This window comes from Trichomycterus rosablanca, chromosome 1, assembly GCF_030014385.1.
Source record: "Trichomycterus rosablanca isolate fTriRos1 chromosome 1, fTriRos1.hap1, whole genome shotgun sequence".
Lineage (NCBI taxonomy): Eukaryota > Metazoa > Chordata > Actinopteri > Siluriformes > Trichomycteridae > Trichomycterus > Trichomycterus rosablanca.
Genome location: NC_085988.1, coordinates 563,957 through 581,086, shown reverse-complemented (window position 1 = coordinate 581,086; position 17,130 = coordinate 563,957). Strand labels below are relative to the sequence as shown.

The window sequence follows — 17,130 nt, the reverse complement described above, 5'->3', positions numbered from 1 at the left end:
AAACATTTATTTATTAAGATTTAAAATACCTACACCATGCTGCTACTCTTCTATTATACTCTGTGTAATAACTTAAGTGTTTAACACCAGGCATTTTATTTATTTAATACACCCGTACCTCACCACTGCAAATTATGTGCAATATTTCCTACTAGTGTGTATATATTTTTTACTTTACTTAACGTGTATTTTATGTCTGTTTACAATGTATGTGCAATAGTGCTTTTTTATTTTGTATTTTTTTACTTAATGTATATCTTTTTTTAAACTTAATGTATATTTTGTCTTGTATATGCTTTTTTTTTTTTTTTTTTTTTTTTTTTTTTTTTTATTCTGCACATTGGAGCTTGGGAAACGCAATCTCGTTCAGCTGTGCACTCCTAGCTGTATAGTCTGAATGACAAAGTTTACTTAGACTTTGACTTAACACAGTCATCTTCTGAACAATATTGTTTTGTTCTTTCAGAACAGCTTACCTTCTGGTCTTGGTCCTTGTAAAGAAACATGACATGCTCATCCACACAGCTTTATTTATGTAGCATATTTTAAAATGTTTACAAAGTTTACAGAGAAGAATGAAAAATAAAATAAAAGTGTAATAGTGATAGAGTGTTATTAAAAACAGTTAAGATATAAAATATTAAAGCAATTCAGATTGCTTAATATTAATAAAATTACACCAGTCCACAAGATCTGCTACCTCCCTCCTGTACATCGTCTCATCCCCCCCCAGTAATAAGACCAATGACGGTGGTGTTATCAGCAAACTTAATAATACTGGTGGTGTTACAGGAGGCCACACAGTCATATGTGGAGAGCGAGTACAGAAGAGGGCTCAGCACGCAGCCTTGAGGTGTCCCAATGTTAATGGTCTTTGTGCTGGATGTTCGAGTGCCAATCCTGACTGACTGAGGTCGGTCAGATAGAAAATCTAGTATCCAGTTACAGAGGGTCGGTGTCAGTCCAAGGGTGTGGAGCTTCTCGGTGAGCTTGTGTGGGATGGCTGTGTTGAACGCCGAGCTGTAGTCGATGAACAGCATTCTTACATATGTGTCCTTGCCTTCCAGGTGTGAAAGGGCTGTGTGCATGGCTGTGCAGATTGCATCATCAGTGGATCTGTTTTGATGATAAGCAAACTGTAGGGGGTCGAATGTGTCCGGAATAGCTGTTTGGATACGAGTCATGACTATCCTTTCAAAGCACTTCATTACGATAGGTGTGAGCGCAATGGGACGATAGTCATTCAAGCAGGTTATTGTGTTTGTCTTTGGGAGTGGAACAATGGTGGTGGTCTTAAAGCAGGAAGGAACAGAGGCTTGCATAAGAGACAGGTTGAATATGTCTGCAAACACATCCGCCAACTCTGATGAACAAACCTGTAGTGCACGGCCGGGAATGTTGTCTGGACCAGTTGCCTTCCTTGGGTTTATTCTCAGAAGCGCCCTGCGCACCTCCATCACAGACACAATGAGTGAAGCGTCCTGTGTGCTCTCTGCGGCTGGAACCTCTTCCAGTGGTTCGATGGTGAGGGCCTCAAAGCGCGCATAGAACTCATTCAGCTCTTCTGTTAGTGATGGATTGCTGGTTGTAATGTCCATGGTCCTCTGCTGGTAGTCTGTGATGTGTTGCAAACCTTGCCACATGCGCCTGGAGTCCGTATTGATGTAATATCCCTCCAGCTTCAGTGTGTACTGTCTCTTGGCCCCTTTGATGGCTCTACGCAGGTCATATCTGGCCCTTTTGTAGTCCTCTGCGTTGCCTGAGACAAATGCAGCTGAGCGAGCACGTAGCATGGAACGAACTTCACAGTTTATCCAGGGTTTTTGGTTGGGGTAGTTCCTGCAGTGTTTAGTGGGAACAATAGCATCAGTGCAGTAGCTGATGTAGCCAGTTACTCCAGAAGCGTATTCCTCTAAATCAACAGTACAGTCCTCTCTCAGAGCAGCAGTTCTAAACACGTCCCAGTCTGTGCTGTTAAAACAGTCCTGAAGTTCCAGATCAGTTTCTTCATTCCACACTTTAACAGTTTTACTCACTGGTGGTGCTTGCTTGAGGAGTTGTCTGTATGCAGGGTAGAGGAACACGGAGATGTGGTCAGACTGTCCGAAGTGTGGTCGTGGTACTGCCCTGTAAGCTCCCTTTACATTGCTGTAGACTTGGTCAAGCACGTTCCTCTCCCTCGTCGGAAAGCTTACATGTTGGTGATATTTGGGCAGAACAGTTTTAAGGTTGCAATGGTTAAAATCGCCGGCTGCGATGAACACGGCGTCCGGGTGTACAGTCTCTTGTTTACTGATTGTATTGTGCAGTAGTCCCAGTGCTGTAGCGGCGTTAGCTCGCGGTGGAATGTAAACAGCGAGTATAAACACTGCGTTAAACTCCCTTGGCAGATAAAAGGGTCTACACTTCAGCATTAGCAGTTCTAAATCAGCTGAACAGTGTTTTTCCACGATCTGTACATCCGAGCACCAACTGTTGTTCACGTACACACACACACACCGCCGCCTTTGTTCTTACCCGACGCGGAGTTGCGGTCCCAGCGGTAAACAGAGTGCGTCTGCAGATGAACTGCCGAGTCCGGCGTTTTATTTGAGAGCCAGTTTTCTGTCAGAATAACAGCACAGCAGTCTCTGATCTCACGTTGTGTTGTTATCCTGGTTCTCAGCTCATCCAGCTTGTTTTCGAGGGAGCGAACATTAGCCAGCAACAGGCTAGGTAGCGGTGGTCGCGTAGCCCTAGCCTTTAGCCTAGCATGAAGCCCACCTCTCTTGCCACGCTTACGTTTTGGCCGCTCTGTTCGCCGCCTACGTCGCTCGTCCAACGCCGGTGCTGCTGGTCCATGCTGCTCACATTCCGCGGAGTGTGGACGTAAAAGAAAGTCAAAGTCCGAAATGCTTAATGAAAGTTCATGATGAACTTTACCAATGTCCAGGAGTGCTTCTCTGCTATACCTAATTTGTGCGTAGCTAAACTTTGTGTTTAATCCAAATAAAAAAGCTAAAATAAACAAAAAATAGCGTTTGAGTAAGGAGGACGGTACAAAGACATCTGCCACGGTGGGCGCCATCTTGGATTAACCGAGAACCATATTGAGAACATTATTATACAAGTCATATTGAGAACATTAACATTTACCTCAGATATGATGGCAGATAACTAATAATGGTTTTTATTGAGCTACAATGACAGAATTTAGACTTAGCATGTATGCTAACACAATTTAGTGTGGTCAGTCATATTGGGAACATTAACATTTACCTCAGATATGATGGCAGATAACTAATAATGGTTTTTATTGAGCTACAATGACAGAATTTAGACTTAGCATGTATGCTAACACAATTTAGTGTGGTCAGCAGGGCTCTCAAGTTTGCTTGGAGTGAGATGGGGGGTCCCTCCCAGTGTCCCATCAGCATAAACACAATTTGCCTCAAATGGGCCCCTTGAACAGCAGTGGTCATTGTCTCTTCACTTTACACTAAATTCTGTAATATTAAATAAATTGTTTTAGCTACGCCTTTCTAAACAAACAAACAAAAAACAGACAAATGAAATAAAGAAAAACAAATGGGCTCCTTGAACAGTGGTGGTTATTCTGTCCCTCTGTGTGTGTTTGTGTTTATGAGTGATGATGTGTGTTGTAAGTGTTTGTGGCAGATTTTGATGCCTTGATGCCTTGATTTTTGGGGGCTCCCATTTAAAGCACTGTGGTCCAATGTCAGCCATGTTCACGATCATGATGGATGACAGAGTTCTGGTTTTGGTTTTATTGAGCCCCACCATAAAAAAACCCAGTGATAGCTCAGTGGTTAAGGTACTGGACTAGTAAACAGAAGGTTGCCGGTTCAAGCCCCGCCACCACCAAGTTGCCACTGTTGGGTCCCTGAGCAAGGCCCTTAACCCTCAATTGCTCATCGTGTTCCGCTCACTGTGTAAGTCGCTTTGGATAAAAGCGTCTGATAAATGCTGAAAATGTAAATGTAAAAAACCCTCTCTGCATCTGCATTTGAGTGTGGCAGAACTAACACCAGTTTGGCAATTGTAGACAGCCTCGGAAATCTGCTCATACCCGTCACCTTTGAAAAAAATGAACCAAGGAAGCCTAATTACACTCCTACATAGTTTTATTTTATATTTTGCAGTTATTAAGTTGCTCATGTCAGTGGCTGTGTGCTGAGTATAGGTCTTATACAAAGAGTAGAAAAACTATAGTAACTAATGAAAGATTAAAATAAATGAAGGTATTACCTGATGATCCTGACGCTTGTCTTCCACCTCCAGCTCGTCTACAACTATGTGCACAGACTCACCCAGCAACAAGACATTCTATTTTCTGATTGGCTGAGAAATTCTATTTTCTGATTGGCCGATAGGTCGCTAATTCAAGACAGCTGCATGAGCGCAGAGTAGTCTGCCTGTGACTCGTGTGTAGGATAGATTATAGTCATTTCTGTGCAGCGAAGTTAATCATTTCTCAGAGTGAGAAATACCATGTGTGGCGTGTGAGATAGTTGAAATGCGTGAGACTTGAGAGCCCTGGTGGTCGGTCATATTGAGAACATTAACATTTACCTCAGATATGATGACAGATAACTAATAATGGTTTTTATTCAGCTACGATGACAGAATTTAGGCATCCTCGTACATTCCACCATTTTGTTAAACAATCTACTTAAATACTCCACTGGCATCTCTCCTAAACATCTCCATGTCTTCACTGGTACGTCATCTGAGCCAACTGCCTTTCCACTCTTCATTTTCTTTTTAGCTCTCCTCACTTCCTCCTTGCTAATCCAAGACACTCTCTGGCTCACTATCTGTACGTTCTCCAACCTTCTCTCTCCACTTCTGTTCATTCAACATCATCTCAATAAACTCTTTCCATCTTCTCAGAACACTGTCCTCATTTATCAGCACATTCCCGTCTGCATCCTTTATTATTCTAACCTGCTGTAAATCCATTCCAGCTCTGTTCCACTGTCTGGCAAATCCCTCCAATCACCTTCCTTAGTCTCCAGCTTCATATTCAGCTAGCCATACATCCTTTACTTAGCCTTTTACCACTCCTCACTTTGCCTAATGCCACATCTCCTTGTTCTTCTGTCGACGCTTTTTGCCTTTCTGGAGATACCAGTTATTTTTTGCCTAGTTACTACAGTTTCTCTCCAACGTAAATGCGCTGGTGTATTTTGAGAACACAGTATATAAAAGCTCTTCCCACAATCTGAGCACTGTAAGGAAAAAGGAAGGAAGGACGTCTCTCCGAGCTTGATGAAAAATGGTGAATCTTTATTACAGGAAGCCGTAGCAAGATACACGGGTGTAAGTTGAATTCAGCGGAGCTGGACTGAACATTTAGTGATTGAAGAACACAGCATACAGTGGGGTCAAAAAGTATGTAGTCAGCCACTGATTGTGCAGGTTCTCCTACTTAGAAAGATGAGAGAGGTCTGTAATTTTCATCATAGCTACACTTCAACTATGAGAGACAAAATGTGAAAAAAAAATCCAGGAAATCACATTGTAGGATTTAAAAAAAAATTATTTGTAAATTATGGTGGAAAATAAGTATTTGGTCAATAACAAAAGTTCAACTCAATACTTTGTAACATAACCTTTGTTGGCAATGACAGAGGTGAAACGTTTCCTGTAAGTCTTCACCAGGTTTGCACACACTGTAGCTGCTATTTTGGCCCATTCCTCCATGCAGATCTCCTCTAGAGCAGTGATGTTTTGGGGCTGTCGCTGGGCAACACGGACTCCACAAATTTTCTATGGGGTTGAGGTCTGGAGACTGGCTAGGTTACTCCAGGACCTTGAAATCCTTTTTACAGAGCCACTCCTTCGTTGCCCGAGCGGTGTGTTTGGGATCATTGTCATGCTGGAAGACCCAGCCACGTTCCATCTTCAATGCTCTCACTGATGGAAGGAGGTTTTGGCTTAAAATCTCACGATACATGGTCCCGTTCATTCTTCCCTTAACATGGATCAGTCGTCCTGTCCCCTTTGCAGAAAAACAGCCCCAAAGCATGATGTTTCCACCCCCATGCTTCACAGTAGGTATGGTGTTCTTGGGTTCTTCTTCTTCCTCCAAACACGACGAGTTGAGTTTTTACCAAAAAGTTCCATTTTGGTTTCATCTGACCACATGATATTCTCCCAATCCTCTTCTGGATCATCCATATGCTCTCTGGCAAACTTCAGACAGGCCTGGACATGTACTGGCTTAAGCAGGGGGACACGCCTGGCACTGCAGGATTTGAGTCCCTCTCGGCGTAGTGTGTTACTGATGGTAGCCTTTGTTACTTTGGTCCCAGCTCTCTGCAGGTCATTCATCAGGTCCCTCCGTGTAGTTCTGGGATTTTTGCTCACTGTTCTCATGATCATTTTGACCCCACGGGATGAGATCTTGACCCCAAGGAAGATTATCAATGGTCTTGTATGTCTTCCATTTTCTTACAGTTGCTCCCACAGTCGATTTATTCACACCAACCTGCTTGCCTATTGTAGATTCACTCTTCCCAGCCTGGTGCAGGTCTACAATTTTCTTCCTGGTGTCCTTCGACAGCTCTTTGGTCTTGGCCATGGTTGAGTTTGGAGTCTGACTGTTTGAGGCTGTGGACAGGTGTCTTTTATACAGATAACGAGGTCAAACAGGTGGCATTAATACAGGTAACGAGTGGAGGACAGAAGAGCTTCTTAAAGAAGAAGTTACAGGTCTGTGAGAGCCAGAAATCTTGCTTGTTTGTTATTGACCAAATACTTATTTTCCACCATAATTTACAAATAAATTCTTTAAAAATCCTACAATGTGATTTCTTGGATTTTTTTTTCACATTTCGTCTCTCATAGTTGAAGTGTAGCTATGATGAAAATTACTCATCTTTCTAAGTAGGAGAACTTGCACAATCAGTGGCTGACTAAATACTTTTTGGCCTCACTGTATATACATCTGAAAACACCGCCTATCATTTAAGCACTTCCTGTGAGGGATGTGCATTACCAAAAGCAGAGCAGACAAGATGGAACGGTCACCTCAGTTCTACCTGATGTACCTGTGATCACCTTCATGTGTAGGCCGGTTCCCTCTGTGTGTGATGGTTGTTGATCACTCATGATAATAATTCCTTTATGTTGGTTAGAACTTGTGAGAGCTGTCTCTGCTCTTCCTGTTTCGTACGCTAAATAAACCAGATGTTCTCCCTAACTGTGGGGAGAGACACCCTGGTTTAGAACTTAATTATGATAATAATGCCATTGGGTGCAGCTACGTTAAACCAGAGCCGTAGATAGAGAGAGTTGCGACACTCCTTGATCTTGCTGCCACGCGGTCACGTGGTTCATGTAACCCTCCAATAGTTCCAAACAAACCCGGCGCTGTCATGTTCTCATATGGGACCGGCAGCAGTGAATGAAATATTAAACACTAAATAATAAACATTTGTACAATTTCTGGGTATTTTCACCTGCCTTTACATTTACTGCATCTGCTTTGTTTATGTCAGTTTGGTATATGAAGTGGAAGATTGATGTTTATAATGATGTTAATAGGTCGTTCTTGTTAACACACAGTACATTATATTAGCATACATTACATAATGCCATATCATTAAGTAGTAGAGAGAATATACAGTACAAAGATTAAAGTTTTTTTATGTTTTGTTCTTTGCATAAACTATAATCTCCCTTCACTTTCCTGAGGATTCATAATAATAATCATTTTGGTTAAACACTAAGTCATGTGCTGGATTCATAAGGTTTACCTGCACTGAATGAACAGATTGATAAACACACTACCGTACCTGTAACATTATAGTGCAGGTACATGAAATAGCTTCATTCATCTCTTATTTCATGAGTGATTAATCATTCATTCCTACATGTAATACATGAATGAATTCATTATGAATATGCACAAGTTCATTTTGTCTAATGTAAGTGGTGGACAAGGTGCACAAACCATGTAGTTGAGTTAAAGTAGAGATATTAAGGTAAAATATTACTCCAGTAAAAGTAGTAGTAAAAGTAAAAATACTCGTTACCTCCACTAAAGTACTAAACTAAATTTACCTTCAAATGTACTTAAGTATGAAAGTAAAAGTAGCATGATTTATTATGGCTCTAATGTTTTATGATCATTTCTGTAACAAGACTCTTGATTAATCAACTCATTTTAGGTGAAAAGACTCGTGTGTCATTAATTAAGCTTAACTGACTAAGCTAAATTCGGTTATACCTGTTAATTAAGATAAACATGTAACATTTAGTGCTGAGCAAATGCTAAACAATAACAGGATTAAGTATATTAATGACATCAAATTCATTATTTTTTTAAACAAAGCAACATACAGCTGAAAATGCTTGATAAGTAGTGGAAATGAATGGGGCTCTATGGGATGTTTGGAACTATTCAGAGCTCCACAACCCGGAAGCTGCACAAAAAAAATGTCCCGCCCCCGTAACAATGGTTCCCTGTGGGAGTGTCACCACTCTGTTCTCTCTACCGCTCTGGGTAAAACCAGTCACAGTTGGGTCCATACTGTGATTCTTACAGTGTGAATGTGCTGGTGTTGTTTGAGATGACTGATTATTAAAGCTCTTCCCACACTGTGAGCACTAAAATTGTTTATCTCCAGTGTGAATGCGCTGGTGTATGTTGAGATAACCTGGTTGATTAAAACTCTTCCCACACTGTGAGCACTGGTATGGTTTCTTTCCAGTGTGAATGAGCTGGTGTGTTTTAAGAGCACCCAGAATATTAAAACTCTTCCCACACTGTGAGCACTGATATGGTTTCTCTCCGGTGTGAATGCGCTGGTGTCTTTTAAAAGCACTCTGATTTGTAAAACTCTTCCCACACTGTGAGCACTGATATGGTTTCTCTCCAGTGTGAATGTGCTGGTGTCTTTTAAAAGCACCCAGAGTATTAAAACTCTTCCCACACTGTGAGCACTGATATGGTTTCTCTCCAGTGTGAATGCGCTGGTGTCTTTTAAGATCATGGTTTCTATTAAAGCTCTTTCCACACTGTGTACACTGATATGGTTTCTCTCCAGTGTGAATGTGCTGGTGTATTTTGAGATAACTCTGTGTATTAAAACTCTTCCCACACTGTGTACACTGACATGGTTTTTCAGTGTGAATGCGCTGGTGTATTTTGAGTTCATACTGGAAATTGAAGCTCTTCCCACACTGTGTACACTGATATGGCTTCTCTCCAGTGTGAATGCGCTGGTGTATTTTAAGAGCACTCTGATTTGTAAAACTCTTCCCACACTGTGTACACTGATATGGCTTCTCTCCAGTGTGAATGTGCTGGTGTATTTTAAGAGCACTCTGATTTGTAAAACTCCTCCCACACTGTGAGCACTGATATGGTTTCTCTCCCGTGTGAATGCGCTGGTGTCTTTTAAGATCACACTTTCTATTAAAGCTCTTCCCACACTGTGAGCACTGATACGGTTTCTCTTCAGTGTGAATGCGCTGGTGTATTTTGAGATAACTCTGTGTACTAAAACTCCTCCCACACTGTGAGCACTGATATGGTTTCTCTCCAGTGTGAATGCGCTGGTGTATTTTGAGTTCACCCTGGAACCTGAAGCTCTTCCCACACTGTGAGCACTGATATGGCTTCTCTCCAGTGTGAATGCGCTGGTGTATTTTGAGGTGATTCTGTCTATTAAAACTCTTCCCACACTGTGAGCACTGATACGGTTTCTCTCCAGTGTGAATGCGCTGGTGATTGTTGAGAACACTCTTTATATAAAAGCTCTTCCCACACTGTGAGCACTGATATGGTTTCTCTCCAGTGTGAATGCGCTGGTGTCGTTTGAGTTCACTCAGGAACCTGAAGCTCCTCCCACACTGTGAGCACTGATATGGTTTCTCTCCAGTGTGAATGCGCTGGTGTTGTTTGAGTTCATTTAGGAACCTGAAGCTCCTCCCACACTGTGAGCACTGATACGGTTTCTCTCCAGTGTGAATGCGCTGGTGTGTTTTGAGTTCACTCTGGTACCTGAAACTCTTCCCACACTGTGAGCACTGATGCGGTTTCTCTCCAGTGTGAATGCGCTGGTGTATTTTAAGGCCACTCTGGTACCTGAAGCTCTTTCCACACTGTGAGCACTGATACGGTTTCTCTCCAGTGTGAATGCGCTGGTGTATTTTAAGGCCACTCTGGTACCTGAAGCTCTTTCCACACTGTGAGCACTGATACGGTTTCTCTCCAGTGTGAATGCGCTGGTGTACTTTGAGTTCACTCTGGAACCTGAAGCTCTTCCCACACTGTGAGCACTGATGCGGTTTCTCTCCAGTGTGAATGCGCTGGTGTATTTTAAGGCCACTCTGGTACCTGAACCTCTTTCCACACTGTGAGCACTGATACGGTTTCTCTCCAGTGTGAATGCGATGGTGGATTTTAAGTTCTCGCTGGAACCTGTAGCTCTTCCCACACTGTGAGCAGACGTTTCCTTCTTCCTGTGTGGGACTGAGAGAGGTGTTAATGCTGACAGTACCAGAGGACGTTTGCTGATTACTGGAGCTTCTGGTGGGCGTCAGATCCTCATGTTCAGTCTTAATCTTCACCAGAGTCTCATATTTATCATCACTGCAGCTCTTGATGTGATTGTGGAGGTGATTTTGGGTTGTAGAGGAACGTGGACACGAGGAGCAAGAGAAATCCTTGTTCAGTTCTGAAGCAGAAAGAATCAAATATATTTCTATAAATAACCAATAAACAACAAACGTTATGTTTGCTACTTGAGGAACCTTCCAGGATTTGGTGGAAACAGGAAAATCACTGAGAGAACCCAACAAAAAGTGCTTCAACATGTGGCTAAGAAACCCAGTACAACAACCCAGTCCAAAGCACTTCAGGCTGAACTGGAGACATCTAGAGTTTTTAATCCTCTATAGATGAAGGCTCTGCAATGTATTCCTGCGTTATGTTTACATCTACCTACAGTGGGGGATCCATAATGTTGTGGGGCTGCTTTGCTGCTCTGGGACTGGAGAACAATAATGTGTTACAGGATTTGTGTGTTTGTTTATTTCTGGTGGAATGTTTCATCTATCAGCAGTTACATGATGTATAACTTCTACTCATAGTTTATAATAAATAAACAACAATTTATTCATTCTGTCTCGAGGAGTGACAGTCCAGTCTTCAGTCTCTATATTAATGGTGTAACATCTGCAGCATCTGGGAATTTCAGTAATTGGGTGCTTTTTTAAAAACATATCGTTTGTGTTTATGTTCTCCCTCATTGGTTTGGGTACTGGAGTAATTACAGCTTCTCTTTTGCAGCTGGAATATTTCTACATGAAGTGGCTGTTAACACCTTCCTATAAACTTGATTAAACACCACATTAACCCCCCTGTGTAGTAGTGTTGGTTATGGTGGTGTTACTAGAAGTGTTAATTATGGTGGTGGTACTAGTAGAGTTGGTTATGGTGGAGGTACTAGTAACGTTGGTTATGGTGGAGATAACTTGGGTGTCACAATAGATTCAGATCTCTCCTTTGATACACACATTAATAATATTACTAGAGTTGCTTTCTATCATTTGCGTAACATCTCTAAAATAAGAAATATACTATCTGTTAATGACGCTGAAAAACTGATCCATGCGTTTATAACTTCTCGGTTAGATGATTGTAATGCTCTTCTAACTGGATGCTCTGGTAGATCCATAAACAAACTCCAGTTAGTTCAAAATGCAGCAGCTCGAGTGCTAACTAGAACTAAAAAATTTGATCATATCACTCCTGTTCTATCATCTCTACACTGGCTGCCAGTTAAATTTCGCATTGATTACAAAATACTTTTACTAACTTATAAAGCGCTACATGGTCTGGCTCCACAGTATCTGAGTGAACTTATTAATCACTACAGCCCAGCGCGTCCACTTCGTTCACAAGATGCAGGGTTACTTATAGTTCCTAGAATTAAAAAGACCACGGCTGGTGGAAGAGCGTTTTCTTACAAAGCTCCACAACTTTGGAATAATCTTCCTGCCTCTGTTCGGGATTCGGACACAGTCTCAATGTTTAAGTCTAGACTGAAAACATATTTATTTTCTCAGGCTTTTGATTAGTATAGACAGAGGAGCAGAGCTTGGGGGTTCTTGGTCATAGAAACTTGTGGTGATCAGGGATGTTGGGTTGCTGTCGTCCTGCCTCTCTTGTCCAATCACTCAGGTTTGGTGACGGTGGGGAGATGGGCGCTGATGTCCTGTGAAAGCCTTCATGACCTTGTTACCTGCTCGCTCTCCTTTTTAGTTCTGCTGTAATAATTAGGGCTGCCGGAGTCTAAAACTCTCTGTAAAACTGTTTTACTCAACTAGCATTGTACATTATTAACTACATTCTCTAGTTTTACCCCGAGGGCATTCTGATGGAAACCTGTTTACCCGCCGAGGTTAAGGATTAAAGTCGAGACTGTCGTGCCAACGATGCTGCTCCTGCCGGATGTGACGGGTCTGGAGTAATTTCCACCAAGAATTCACTACAGACTTTATTGAAGACTAGAGCGGATAACAACTCTATTATTATTTATCTATTTATTACCAGTTAATTAACTTTTAGATCATTTAATTCTGTGTTCGTATGCTCTGTGTAAATCGTGTATTTATTTAAAGTATCCTCCAGGCCACCCAAGAAGGATGGGCCCTGCTGAGTCTGGTTCCTCTCAAGGTTTCTTCCTGTAATTTTCAGGGAGTTTTTCCTTGCCAAAGTTGCCCTCGGCTTGCTCAACAGGCGTTTTTGTATCTGTTGGTCCTGGATTTTGTAAAGTTGCTTTGAGACAATGTCTATTGTAAAAAGTGCTATATAAATAAAGTTGACTTGACTTGACTAGTGACACGGTTTAAATTCCTGGAGAAAAAACAAGGTCACAAAATAAAACTTTATTTAAAAAAAATGTGATTTTGCTGAAGATAAAAAAGTCTTACTGAGTTCATCTGTATCTTCAGGTTCTTCCTTCTTCACAGGCTTCAGCTGGAAACCTCCACACTGTTGGTCCACTGAGGAGAAGAGTTCCATGATCATGAGATTATGGAGGAATTACAGTGATTGGAAAAGCCGAATTTTAAAGTAGTGTTGGTTATAGTGGAGGTACTAGTAGTGTTGGTTATGGTAGAAATACTAGTATTGTTGGTTATGGTGGAGGTACTAGTAGTGTTGGTTATGGTAGAGGTACTAGTAGTGTTGGTTATGGTGGTGGTACTAGTAGTGTTGGTTATGGTAGAGGTACTAGTAGTGTTGGTTATGGTGGTGGCACTAGTAGTGTTGGTTACTGTGGTGGTACTAGTATTATAGTGGAGGTACTAGTAGTGGTGGTTATGGTGGAAGTACTAGTAGTACTTGTGTTATAGTGGAGGTACTAGTAGTGGTGGTTATGGTGAAGGTATTAGTATTGTTGGTTATGGTTGAGGTTCTGGTAGTGTTGGTTATGATGGAGGTACTAGTAGTGTTGGTTATGGTTGAGGTTCTGGTAGTGTTGGTTATGATGGAAGTACTAGTAGTGTTGGTTATGGTTGAGCTACTGGTAGTGTTGGTGAACCTGCCATCAACAGAACTGCTCTCGACCGACCAAGGCGCTACCATTATCTCAAGAGATAGACGGATGCCTGATACTAGTAGTGGTGGTTATGGTGGAGTTACTAGTAATGTTGGTTACAGTTGAGCTACTGGTAGTGTTGGTTATAGTGGAGGTACTAGTAGTTTTGGTTATGGTTGAGGTACTGGTAGTGTTGGTTATGGTGGAGATACTAGTAGTGTTGGTTATGGTTGATGTACTGGTAGTGTTGGTTATGGTGGAAGTACTAGTAGTGTTGGTTATTGTGGAGGTACTAGTAGTGGTGGTTATGGTGGAGGTACTAGTAATGTTGGTTATGGTGCTGGTACTAGTAGTGGTGGTTATGGTGGAGGTACTAGTAGTGTTGGTTATGGTGGAGGTACTAGTAGTGTTGGTTATGGTGGAGGTACTAGTAGCAGGACTAGTGAAACAGTTTAAATTCCTGGAGAAAAAAATGAGGTCACAAAATAAAACTTTATTAAATAAAAATGTGATTTTGCTGAAGATAAAAAAGTCTTACTGAGTTCATCTGTATCTTCAGGTTCTTCCTTCTTCACAGGCTTCATCTGGAAACCTCCACACTGTTGGTCCACTGAGGAGAAGAGTTCCATGATGAGATAATGGAGGAATTACAGTGATTGGAGAAGCCGTATTTTAAAGTAGTGTTGGTTATGGTGGTGGTACTAGTAGTGTTGGTTATGGTGGAGGTACTAGTAGTGTTGGTTATGGTGGAGGTACTAGTAGTGTTGGTTATGGTGGAGGTACTAGCAATGTTGGTTATGGTGGAGGTACTAGTAGAGTTGGTTATGGTGGTGGTACTAGTAGTGTTGATTATGGTGGAGGTATTAGTAGTGTTGGTTATGGTGGAGGTACTAGCAATGTTGGTTATGGTGGAGGTGCTAGTATTGTTGGTTATGGTGGTGGTACTAGTAGTGTTGGTTATGGTGGAGGTACTAGTAGTGTTGGTTATGGTGGAGGTACTAGCAATGTTGGTTATGGTGGAGGTACTAGTAGAGTTGGTTATGGTGGTGGTACTAGTAGTGTTGATTATGGTGGAGGTAATAGTATTGTTTATTATGGTGGAGGTACTAGTCATGTTGGTTATGGTGGATGTACTAGTAGTGTTGGCTATGGTGAAGGTAGTAGTAGTGTTGGTTATGGTGGAGGTACTAGTAGTGTTTATTATGGTGGAGGTACTAGTCATGTTTGTTATGGTGGAGGTACTAGTCATGTTGGTTATGGTGGATGTACTAGTAGTGTTGGCTATGGTGAAGGTAGTAGTAGTGTTGGTTATGGTGGAGGTACTAGTAGTGTTTATTATGGTGGAGGTACTAGTCATGTTAGTTATGGTGCTGGTACTAGTAGTGTTGGTTATGGTGGAGGTACTAGTAGTGTTTATTATGGTGGAGGTACTAGTCATGTTGGTTATGGTGGAGGTACTAGTAGTGTTGGTTATGGTGGAGGTACTAGTAGTGTATGTTATGGTGGAGGTACTAGTAGCAGGACTAGTGATACAGTTTACACAAAATAACACTTCATTAAATAAAAATGTGATTTTGCTGAAGATAAAAAAGTCTTACTGAGTTCATCTGTATCTTCAGGTTCTTCCTTCTTCACAGGCTTCATCTGGAAACCTCCACACTGTTGGTCCACTGAGGAGAAGAGTTCCATGACTTGTTCCACAGGGATTAAAGATCCTTCACCTGAAATGATAAACCTTTATTAGTCCCACAGTGGGGAGATTCTCAGTGGTGCAGCAGTGAAGGGATAGCAGCGCACTCAGCACAAGAAATACATAAATAAACAGAACAATGTAAAACAATAAAGACATTTTCAATAATAATAAAAAGTCAAAAACTCTAAAACATATTTCTAAATAACTACAAATAATTACACATGGAGAAGAAGTTGCACATTGTTCTGTATGTTCTGAAGTGTGTGTGGAAGTGATCTGCTGGTTATATCATCTAACAGCAGCAGGAAGGAAGCACCTGTGATACCGCTCCTTCACACATTTAGAGTCTCCTGCATGGGGTGGGAGTCGTTCTCCAGCTGCTGCCCCCAGCAGACCACTCCATAAACGATGGCTGATTCCACCACTGTATCAGAGAAAGTCCTCAGGAGTGCACCCCCCCACCACACTCCAAATGACCACAGTCTCCTCAGTAGGTAGAGTCTGCTTTGACCTTTTATTATAAAGTGCAGGAGTGTTAACTGACCAGTCCAGTTTGTTGTTGAGGTGAACACCCAGGTACTTATAAGAGTCCACTCTCTCAATGTCCACTCCCTGGATGTTCACTGGTGGCAGGGGGAGTGTGCACCACCACCAGCTCTTTGGTCTTCCTCACGTTTATCTGGAGGTGGTTCTGCAGACACCATCCACAAAGTCCTGGATCAGTTCACTGTACTCGCTGTCCTGGTCAGTATTTATGAGTCAGAACTTCTGGAGGTGACAGTCCGGTGAGCTGTACATGAAGTCAGCCGTGTACAGGGTGAAGAGGAACGGTGCCAGGACCGTTCCCTGAGGAACCCCTGTGCTGCTGACCACCGTATTAGACACTCAGTCCCGTGCCCTCACATACTTAAACCTTAAATCCAGACTGGAGTGGAGCAGCACTTCTCCAAAGGACAGTACGGTACAGTACAGGTTCTAATCCCATTATCCACATTCTCTTATCATTTCTACTGATTAGTGACACCAGTACTAACCACACTGTACTGTACCTCACTGTACTGTACCACACTGCACTGTATCTCACTGTACTGTACCACACTGTACTGTACCTCACTGTACTGTACCTCACTGTACTGTACCTCACTGTACTGTACCACGCTGTACTGTACCACACTGTACTGTACCACACTGTACTGTATCTCACTGTACTGTACCTCACTGTACTGTACCTCACTGTACTGTACTGTATCTCACTGTACTGTATCTCACTGTACTGTACCTCACTGTACTGTACCTCACTGTACTGTACCACACTGTACTGTATCTCACTGTACTGTACCCCACTGTACTGTACCCCACTGTACTGTACCTCACTGTACTGTACCTCACTGTACTGTACCTCACTGTACTGTACCACACTGTACTGTATCTCACTGTACTGTACCACACTGTACTGTACCCCACTGTACTGTACCCCACTGTACTGTACCACACTGTACTGTACCTCACTGTACTGTACCTCACTGTACTGTACCTCACTGTACTGTATCTCACTGTACTGTACCACACTGTACTGTACCTCACTGTACTGTACCACACTGTACTGTATCTCACTGTACTGTACCTCACTGTACTGTACCTCACTGTACTGTACCACACTGTACTGTACCACACTGTACTGTACCACACTGTACTGTATCTCACTGTACTGTACCACACTGTACTGTACCATACTGTACTGTACCACGCTGTACTGTACCACGCTGTACTGTACCATACTGTACTGTATCTCACTGTACTGTACCTCACTGTACTGTACCTCACTGTACTGTACCACACTGTGCTGTACCATACTGTACTGTACCACACTGTACTGTA

General features: G+C 42.2%; 1 pseudogene; it reads right to left on the bottom strand.

The window, feature by feature from the left end:
• Positions 1-17,130, bottom strand: part of LOC134331611 (zinc finger protein 850-like) — a 150,444-nt pseudogene that overhangs the window by 13,926 nt on the left and 119,388 nt on the right.